Source organism: Suricata suricatta, chromosome 1, assembly GCF_006229205.1.
Source record: "Suricata suricatta isolate VVHF042 chromosome 1, meerkat_22Aug2017_6uvM2_HiC, whole genome shotgun sequence".
Taxonomy (NCBI): Eukaryota; Metazoa; Chordata; class Mammalia; order Carnivora; family Herpestidae; genus Suricata; species Suricata suricatta.
In genome coordinates, this window is record NC_043700.1 from 193851701 (window position 1) to 193862294 (window position 10594).

Genomic DNA, 10594 nt, shown 5'->3' on the forward strand with positions numbered 1-10594 from the left:
TGACCTTTAATTAGTTTCAGTGAGTGGGCAAATTTTCAGATTGAAACTCCCTTCCTGGTCAGGGGCACTTTACCCGTAAATCATCATGTTCACCTTTAAGAAAAAATAGCCTTGTCATAAGCTTCGGTTAATAATATCACTATATACATAAAACAAACCCCTGCTGATGTATTTTGAGTGATGAATTATGTTTTTTGATTTTCTGTAGTGTACCTCGTTTCTGTTTTGATTTTGTTTTTGCTACCATGGAAATAATTTTTTTCTGGAAGTAACAAACAATGTAGTCATTAGAAAAATGATGTGATCACCTACGGTATATAAAGATCCTAAGCATCACAGTAAAGTGCAATCTCGCCACCATTCACTTTATCTGTCTCCTTTCTTATAGATATTGCGCCGACACCAACCCCCTACTCAGGGACCCTTAGACTCTGGTGCGTGGGCTGGTCCCCCGCAAGGACAGGGGAAGGGAGGTTGACAAGGAGACAGAATTCATGCTGAGAAAAATAAGACAAAAAGTAACATGTGTTTCTTTAGGCACTAATTTTGGGAAACATATCTATTACATTGTTTTTCAGATATTTTTATACATGTAAATTTTCTCAAATATTATCTTTTAAAAACCAGTAAATATAGACACAAAAATTCTCAACAAAATGTGAACAAATGGAATCCAGCAATGTATGAAAAGGATTATATACCATGACCAAGTGGGGTTTATTCTAAGAATGCAAGGTTGGTTTAAAATAGAAAATTAATGACTGTAATATACCGTATCAAAGGAACAAAAGAAAAACTACACAATCATCTCAATAGATGCAGAAAAAGCATTTGACAAAATCCAACACCTCTTCCTGATAAAAGCATTCAACAAATTAGGAATGGAAGTGAACTCTGTCAGCCTAAGAGACAGCGTCTACAGAAAACCCGCAGCTGACATCAGACTCAACAGCGGAAGGCTAACCAGCGCCTGCCCCACGATCAGGGATGAGACAACACTGTTACGCACTCTTAGCCATTTCTTAGGCAAGAAAATGAAAAGCAGGCATATATATTGGGAAGGAAGAAGTAAAACTATCTCTAATTGCAGAGAGTATGATTTTGCACAAAGAAAATCCTAAGGAATCTATACAAGAAAACTATTAAATCAAATAAATGAGTTCGGCAAGGTTGCAGGGAACAATACACAAAAATCAACTACATTTCTACACACTAGAAATGTATATAGCCAATCTGAGAATAAACCTAAGAAAACAATTACATCAAAAATAATAAAACAATAGCATAACCAATCTGAGAATATGCTTAAAAAAACAATAGCACCTAAGATAGTAAAAAAATGAACAAAGGAAGTACAAAATATTGTTGAAAGAGAGTAAAGACTTAAATAAACAAGAAGAGACCCTCTGTTCATGGACTGGAAGACTTGGTATCGTTAAGATGGCAATGCTTCCCAAATCGACAGATGAAGGGCAGTCCCTATCAAACTTCCAAGTGCTTTCTAGCAGAACTGACAAGCTGACCCTAAAATTCATATGCAAATTTAAGGAACCTTTGGCTATTTACAGAATAGCCAAAACAAGAAAAAGAAAAGTTGGAGGACTCCCACTTCTCAATTTCAAAACGTACTACAAAACTCTGGCAACCAAGACTGTGCAGAAGCGGCACAGAACACACAGATTAATGGCCACAGCTGAGAGCTCCGAAGGAAGCCACTGCATTTACGGTCAACCGGCGTTTGATGAGGCCGGCAAGACCGCCCGGCGGGGGAGAGCAGTCTTTTCAACAGACGGTGCTGGATATCCACATGTGAAGAATGCATTTGGATCCTACCTCATACCACACACACGAATTAATTAAAAATGGACCAAATGTAAGAGCTAAAACCCGGGCAGAAAATCTTCATAGCTTTGCATTTGGCAAAGGACTCTTTATTAAAGAGGACACCAAAGGTACAAACGACAAGAAAAACAGGAATTGGAGTTCATCAAACTTTTCTGCCTCAAGGGACGCTATTAAGAAACTGAAAAGAGGGACGCCTAGGTGGCTCAGTCAGTTAAGGGTCTGACTTTGGCTCAGGTCATGATCTTGCAGTTCGTTGGGTTCAAGCCCCTTCTCAGGCTCTGTGCTGACAGCTCTGAGCCTGGCTGGAGCTGCCAGGCAAAGGTCAGATTCTGTGTCTCCCTCTCTCTCTGCCCCTCCCCCACTCATGCTTTGCCTCTCTCTCTCAAAAATAAATAATAAAAGATTAAAAAAAGAAAGAAAAGAAATTGAAAAGAAAGGGGTGCCTGGGTGGCTCAGTCGGTTAAGCGTTAGACTTTGATTCAGGTCATGATCTCACCAGTCATGAATTTGAGCCCCATGTTGGTCTCTGTGCTGGCAGCTCGGAGCCTGGAGCCTGGAGCCTGCTTCAGATTCTCTGTATCCCTCTCTCTCTGCCCCTCCCCTGCTCATGCTCTGTCTCTCAAAAATAAACATAAAAAAAAAAAACTAAAAAAAAAACTGAAAAGATGATCCACGGTATGGCAGAAAGTATTTGCAAATCATACATCTGATAGAAGTTTAGCATCCAAAACATATAAAGAACCCTTACAGTTCAACAGTAAAAAGAACCCAATTCAAAAAATGGACAAAGAGATATGAATAAACATTTCTCCAAAGAGGATATACTAGCCAATAAGCACATGAAAAGATGTTCAACATCATTAGGTTGCAGTAGAGAAAAGTAATCAAAGTCATGAGGTAATCATCCTCTATGGCTATAATAAAAATAAATAACGAAAAAAAAGAAAGGTTGGGGAGGATGTGGAGAAAGTGGAACTCTTGCACACTTTTGGTGGGAATGTAAAATGGTGCAGCCACTATGGAAAATAGTATGTTCCTCCAAAAATTAAAAACAGAATTACCATATGATTCAGTAATTCCACTTCTGAGTATATGCTCAAAAGAATGAAAGGCAGAGACATGAACACATATTTGTGCACCAATGTTTACAGAGCATAATTGCAACGAAGTCAGAAGCAACCCAAGTGCTTACCTCCCATGAGCATCTAAACTAAACGTGATAGACACAAGTAGAACGTAATGGGACTCAACCTTACAAATGAAAGAAATTCTCCTGTTATAATACGGATGAGTCTTGAGGACTTTATGCTAAGTGAAATAAGCCATTCACAAAAAGAAAATACTGTATGACCCACTTCCACAAGGTCTCTGTAGTAGTCAGATTCTTGGAGACAAAGTGGAATGGTGACGGCCAGGCGCTGGGTGGAGCAGAAGGAAGAGGGAAGTACCGTCTAACAGAAATAGATCCCATTTTGCAGGATGAAGAACTCTGAGTGGGTGGTGGCGATAGTTGCACAGCCGTGTGAATGTACTTAATTTCACTGTACACTTAAAAATGGTTAAGATGGTAAATTTTATCATGTGTGTTTTACGAAGGCTAAAAACTACTCTTGCCTAGCATATGTGCTCATAACATGTTAGCTACATGTTACTTTCATCACATGGAAGTTTTTGAGACTCATGGTAATAAAAGAATGAATACAAGACCGAGTAATGAAAGAAAAAAATACAAGACAAAGCAGAGGACCATGGAGTTGAGGGAGGATTTTTTTTTTTAAGTTAGGCTTCGCTCCCAGTGTGGAGCCCAACGTGGAGCTTGGACTCAATGCCCTGAGATCAGCTGACTGAGCCACCCAGGCACCCCAGTGAATTTTGTTTTTGAGATGGAAGAGACTAAAGAATTTTAAAATCCTGCTGGGAATAAGGAGAAGCTGAAATTTCATGTACTAGAGAGGAGGTAGCTGCAGGCTTATAGCTTGGTAGGGGCGTAGGCACCGTGCCAGGCATCACACGCAAAGATGAAAAGGACAGTCGGCCCACACTGCAGGAGGCAGGAGCACCTGAGGGCACTGTGGGAGCACGGGGTCTGGGAAAGCTTGCAGAATGGAAGATGCCAGAGCTGTCTGCAAACACTGAAGACAAAACGACAATAATAAGTGACATTTGTCAAGCAATTCTGTGTGCCAAAAATTGTTCTAAGTACTTCGTATGTACCTCAAGCAATGCTGTGAGAATGACTGAAAGACGAAAAGGAATGGACCGGGTGCGCCCACGTAATGGGGACAGCTTGGCGTGCAGCAGAGTGCAGAGTCCGGAAGGCTGGGGCGCCAAGCCCGAGTAGGAGAAGCACCTGAGCTACGCCAGCACTAACTCCCAGACTCGTGTGTCCGTTCAGGAGTTCAGGAATTATCGTGAAGATTATGCACAGATTATGCGATTTCTTTATACATCCCCTGTACATGTATGTTCTCGGGATATCCACATGCACGCACACATGTAAGATGTAGGTAAAATTTATGCATTCTGGATACAAGTCCATTCTGTGGTTTGTAAATACTTTCTTTGTTCTGGGTGGTCTTTTCATTCTAATGACAGTATTTGTGTGTGTATATATATATATGTTTACATATATATATATGTAGAATTTATAGATTATTTAAAAGCGTATTTAGGGGCGCCTGGGTGGCTCAGTCAGTTAAGGGTCCGGCTTCGGCTCTGTTCATGATCTCACGGTTCGTGGGTTCGAGCCCCGCCTCGGGCTCTGTGCTGACCGCTAGCTCAGAGCCTGGAGCCTGCTTCCGGTTCTGTGTCTCCCTCTCGTTCTGACCCTCCCCTGCTTGCATTGTCTTTCTCTGTCTCTCAAAAATACATAAAAAACATTTAAAAAATAATAATTAAAAAAAGTAAAAGCGTATTTAAGTAGGCTCCACACCCACTGAGGGGCTTGAGCTTGCGACCCTAAGATCAAGAGTCACAGGCTCAGACTGAGCCAGCTGGGTGCTCCTCATGGGCAGTGTTTTTGAGCTGGTTTAGGTTTGCAGGGAAGTTGAGCAGAGCAGAGACCCCGTTCATGCCCTCAGCACTCCCCCTCCAGTTTCCCATCGTTAACACCTCCGGTTCGCGCAGGGCAGCTGTGCAGTTCACCAGCCCGTACTGACGCCCCATCAACCCAAGTCCATACCTTACACTAGGGCTCACTGTGGCCCTACGGGTTCTGACCACATATGACTTGCATCCACCATTACCCACCATTCGGAAGTTTCACTGCCCTGGAAATCCTGTCTTGCCCTAGTCATCCTTCCCTCCCCCAGAGGCCCCCAGCCACCGCTCGTCTTTTTACTGTTGCCATGGTTTTCCCTCTTCCAGAGTGTCCTGCCGCTGGAGCTATATGGCGAGGGGCCTTCTCAGCCTGACTTCATTCAGCTGCTGAAGAATGTCAACGATGTATTTTGAACTTTTTAATTTGATTAACAGTTTCTTTCATTGATTGTACTTTAGTATCGTATCAAAAAATCTCATACATTTTCCTCAGAAATTTTATGGTTTCAGGTTTCACATTTAGATTTATGATGCTTTAATTTTTGTACATAATGCAAGATATGGATTAACAATTTTTTAACGTACAATATCCAATTTTTCCAGCATCACTTTTTGGAAAGACTACTTTTTCTTCAATTACTTTTATTCCTTTATCAAAAATCAATGGGCCTCGGGGCACCTGGGTGGCTTTGTCCACTAAGCATCTGACTTGATAGCAGCTCAGGTCGTGATCTCGCGGTCATGAGACCGAGCCCTGTGTGGAGCGCGACACCGAGCAGGACGCCTGTGTGAGAGTCTCTCTCTGCCCCTCCCCCCTCGAAATAAATTGTTAAAAAACCAGTGGACCTTATGTATACTTGTGGGCCAACTTCTGACTATTCTGCCACATTGACCTACGTATGTGTCCTAAATCAACCACACGACTTTGATTACTGTGGCTTTATAAAAAGTAATGAAGTCAGGCAACAGAAGTCATAGGATTTGAACACAGGTTTTTATTCTACCTCCTCTGCAGTTCCAAATGAATTTTAGAATCAGTGTGTCAATTTTTACAAGAAGTCTATTGGGATTTTGACAGGAATTACACTGAACCTATAATCAATCTGAGAAGAATTAGTCTGTTTATAAATATGATTTATAAATGTTTATAAATAACTATTTACTAAGGTCTTTAATTTCCCTCAGCCAAGTTTTTTAGTTTTCAGTGCACAAGTCTTACACATCTTTTCTCAGATTAATCCCAAACATTTAATATACTTTTTAAGTTCAGTATATTTTTAAATATTATTTAAGTAAACTCTATACCCAAAATAGGGCTCGAACCCATGACCCTGAGATGAAGAGTTGCATGCTCTTCTGAGTGAGCTAGCCAGGCGCCCGAGCATTTAGTATTTTTTGATGCTGATGTACATGGCACTTCCCCCTAACTTCAACTTCCCGTATTTGTTGCCAATTATCAAGAAATAATGTGACGTACCTTTTGTGTATTATCTCGCACCCTGGAACACTGCTAAACTCACTAGCTGCAGTGGCTTTCCGTAGATCCCGCCCTCCTGAGGGTGATACTGCCCCTCAAGGGACATCTGGCAATGTCTGGGGACATCTGTGTCGTTACGAGTGACATACAGTAATGGTATCTGGAGGGATAGAGACAGGGGTGCTAAAGGCCCAACAGTGCGCTAGACAATGCCACGTCTTCAACCCAACAAGGAATTATCTGTCAATAACAAGGTTGAGAAGCTAATATAAAAGATCATGTCATCTTCATGAACAAGTTTACTTGTTACTTTCAGTCTGGAAGCTTTTTCTAGCCTGATCATGCTGGCTAGAACGTCTAGTGCGATGCTGAACAGAAGTGGCAAGACCTGACAACTTTGGCTCGTTCGGATCCAGTCCTTTGTCATTCTGTACAGCAGCTGTAGTTCTCCCTAAGTACTCTTACTATGTCAAGGAAGTTTCATTTCCTTCCTAGTTTGCTAGCCATTTTTTTTTTAAAAATCAGGAATGGATGTTGGGTTTTATCTGTTTTTTTTCTGTGTCTATTAAGATGATCCATTTAGTTTACTTTTTAACTGTTAACAGTGTAAATTACATGGATCAATCTCCAAATGCTAAGGTAACTTTGCATTCCTGGGAAACTTCACCTGGTCATGTTGTATTATCTTTTCATAGTGTTGGATTCAACTTACTAAAAAATGTTTTATTTTTTAAGTGTATTTTAAGTGCTCAAGAGAGTGCACACATGAGCAGGGGAGGGGCAGAAAGGGAGAGGGCATCCCCAGCAGGTTCCACGCTGTCAGCTCAGAGTCCAATGTGGGGCTCAATCTCACAAATGAGGAGATCATGACCTACTGCTAAAAAATGTTCTAAGGGGCACCTGGGTGGCTCAGTCAGGTAAGTTGGCTCAGGTCACGTTTGTGAATTTGAGCCCTGCATCGGGGTCTGCACTGATAGTGCAGAGCCCGGTTGGGATGCTCTCTCTCTCTCTGCTCCTCTCCGATGCAAGGGCTCAAAGTCACAAACTGAGAGATCATGACCTGAGCTGAAATCGGATAAACAACTGAGCCACCCAGGTGCTCCTCTGACAGTGTTTCTCTTATCCATGTTGTTAATTTCTTTTTTTCTTGTTCAGTATGGCCAGGGATTCTCTATCTTATTGATCTCAAATAATCAGCTTTTGTTTTCACTGATTTCCTGTTTTTGTTTTCTGTTTCACTGGTTTCCACTTTGACATGTGTCAAATTGTGTATTTCCCTTTTCATACTTACTTTGGGTTTCATTTGCTATTTTTCCTGTTTCTTAAGGTGAATGCCAAAATTGTTGGTTTGAGAACTATCTTTGAGTAGTATTTTGGCCACATTCCACAAATTTTAAAATGCTGCTCATTTATTTTCACTCACTTCAAAATTCTAATTTTCCTTCTGATTTCTCCTTTGACCCATGGGTAATTTAGAAGTGAGTTATTCAGCTTCTATTTAGACTTTCCAGATACCTATTACTGATTTCCAACTTAATTTCATTGTGGTCCTAGAACATACTTATTTTGCAGCCCAGAATATTATCCATCTTGGTAAATGCTCTTTACATATATACTTGAAAATGTGTATTTTGCTGGTTATTGTGTAAAGTGTTCTATAAAAACCCATTAGGTCAAGTTGGTTGATGGTATCATTCAACTATATCCTTGGTGATTTTCTGGTACTTGTTCTGTCATTTATTAACAAAGGGGTATTGAAATTCCCAACTACAATCTACAACTTCAATTTACAGTTGGGTCTTGTTAAAAAAAAAACAGCTTGGTTTTGCTTCCTGTATTTTAAAGTTTTATTATTAGATGCAAAACTGTTTAGGGTTATTACGTCTTCTTGTCTTTTGGTGAATGTACCACTTCATCATTATGACATGATCCTCTTTTTTAAAGAGTTAAAAAAAATGTTTATTTTTGAGAGAGAAAAAGAGTGGGGGTGGGGGGCAGAGAACGAGGGAGACACAGAATCTGAAGCAGCTCCAGCCTCTGAGCTGTCAGCACAGAGCCAGACACAGGGCTCAAACCCATGAACTGTGAGATCATGACCTGAGCCGAAGTCAGATGCTCAACAGAGTGAGCCACCCAAGTGCCCCTCTCCCCCATGAAATGATCCTCTTAATTTCTAGCAGTATTCTTTGTTGTGAAATCTACAGAGAAACAGGCTTGCAGATGCAGACATAAATTCAGTCTTAAACGTGGGTATGAGGTGGGATACCGAACCACAGGGGTCTAAGAGTTCAAGAGAAAAGTGCAGTTAACAATGTTTCCACAGTGCTGGGCAGTGTCCGGTAGATGTCAAGGTGTCCACCAAGATTTATGAAATAACCAGTCTGAGCAAACTCTGGTCTACAAAGTAATTCCACTCCTTAGAAATCTCCACCTGATCCTCGGTTACGTGAGGATAAATTCATGGCCTCCAAGTTCAAACAAACCTTCAAACTCTCAACATGCTTTCTAGGGAGTTGTGTACTATGGCTACCCCAACAGCTTTCTCTGTTCTATGCTGCTTAAACCCAGTCTTCTCCCCTCCGTCTCCTTTGCAGTAGATGTTTGGTCTTCCTCGTTCACAGTGAGAACAGAAGCCATCAGAGAACGCCTTCACTTCTAGTAAACACAGGACGTCGCCTGTAACTGCAACCCAGCTTCCCTCCCTCCCTTTACAATGAAAAGTGTTTTTATGTCCTGCCGCTCTGGATGTCATTCCCGCCCATCTTCCGAGGACTTTATTATTCCTCTCTCCTCTGCACCAGTAAACTTTCCGTCCCCACTGGCTCCCTCCCACCAGCTCCAAGCTGCTCAAGGATCTCCCATCTTAAAGCCCCCCAACCCCAAGCCATGGCTCTAGCTCCCCACTTCTGGAGTCGCCTCCACTCACCACTCCACCTCTTCACTTCTTTTTTGTTTGTTTGATGTCTTTATTTTGAGAGAGAGAGAGAGAGAGAGCGAGCGAGCAAGCGAGCGAGCAGGGGAGGGGCAGAGAGAGAGGGAGACACAGAATCCCAAGCAGGGTCCAGGCTCGGAGCTAGCTGTCAGCACAGAGCCCGATGAGGGGCTCGAACCCACGGACTGAGCCGAAGCTGGACGCTCAACTGAGCCACCCAGGGGCCACCCAACTCTTCACGTCTTTCTTTATTCCTGCACATAGTGTAACATGTGGCTTCCACCCCAACACTCCACAGAAACCATTCCTGGTGGTCACCACTGCTGCTAAGTCCAGTGTAAATCAAGTGTTTTTCCACTTGACTTTTAAATGGGCTTTTACCCCACCCTGGAGCCGTCTTTCCTTGGCTCCATGACATAACGCCCCGCCTGGCTGCTCCTTTTCCACGGGCTAGTCTACTCTGTGAAGGCTCTAACAGCTTTCTGCCTAACTACATTTCTGCTCTCTCCAGCTCTTACAGCAACCAACTGCCAGCTACATGCCGAGGACGTCCAAACACCTTGTCTCTAGCATGGCTGCACTCCTGAGCCCCTACCCTTTCCTTCCACGCACCAGACAAACTCACGGTTGCAAAAGCCACGACTTGGGTGGCTTTCTCGAGCAAGTACTGATACTGTTGAGCATGTTTTCTCCTGCTCAAAAACAGCTGCAGGGGTGGGGAGTAACTATATGGGGCCTCCTTCTCCGAGATACTGTAGGACCATTAAAATAAGTCACTGACGCAAGATTGGTATAAGCAAGAGAAACACTGTGTAAACCAGGTCAGGTTACCCCGTTTGTCTAGAAAGACATTTTTTAATAACTTGGAGTTGTAAGAGGACTGAGATGCTGACCGGCGCCTTCAGACCCACCTTCCAGTTTGAGAATGAATTCGCAGGGGGCTGCATGCCTACATGAACCAGCCAGATAACACGCACGAGCCGAGTCGGCGTCTCACCCGAGGGGGCAGCTCTAGGGGGCTGGTCACACTGGGGACTCAGGGCCCAATGATGCCAGATCTGATTTTTCTACAGAGGCTGGAAAACTATTCTTTTAAGTTTTTCAGTCCCCGGGTAGCAACCATCTCGGTTTTAAAAAAACAGCGTGGACGCCCCACCAAATCAAGCCAGGCACGAGTCCGGCGCTAGCAATCGTACTCACTACACGCCGCGGGAACTTTCCATCTCCAAGAGGCAGAACTAAAGGTATCGCGACTGCTCCCGGGACACCCGCCCGCAGCCCGCCAGCCCCTCGCCCGCCGC

General features: G+C 43.0%; 1 protein-coding gene across 4 annotated transcripts in view; it reads right to left on the minus strand.

Moving 5' to 3' along the window:
* Positions 1 to 10512, minus strand: part of TMEM175 (transmembrane protein 175) — a 28344-nt gene extending 17832 nt beyond the window's left edge. For 3 of the 4 annotated variants that reach the window (XM_029949807.1, XM_029949790.1, XM_029949766.1), the window contains exon 1: positions 10494 to 10512. The gene's annotated coding sequence lies outside the window, so the exon portion shown is untranslated. Of the gene's footprint in view, positions 1 to 6361; positions 6381 to 10493 lie in introns of those variants that run through there. The other variant, XM_029949771.1, reaches the window with a different exon arrangement.
* Between the last annotated feature and the right edge of the window lie 82 nt (positions 10513 to 10594).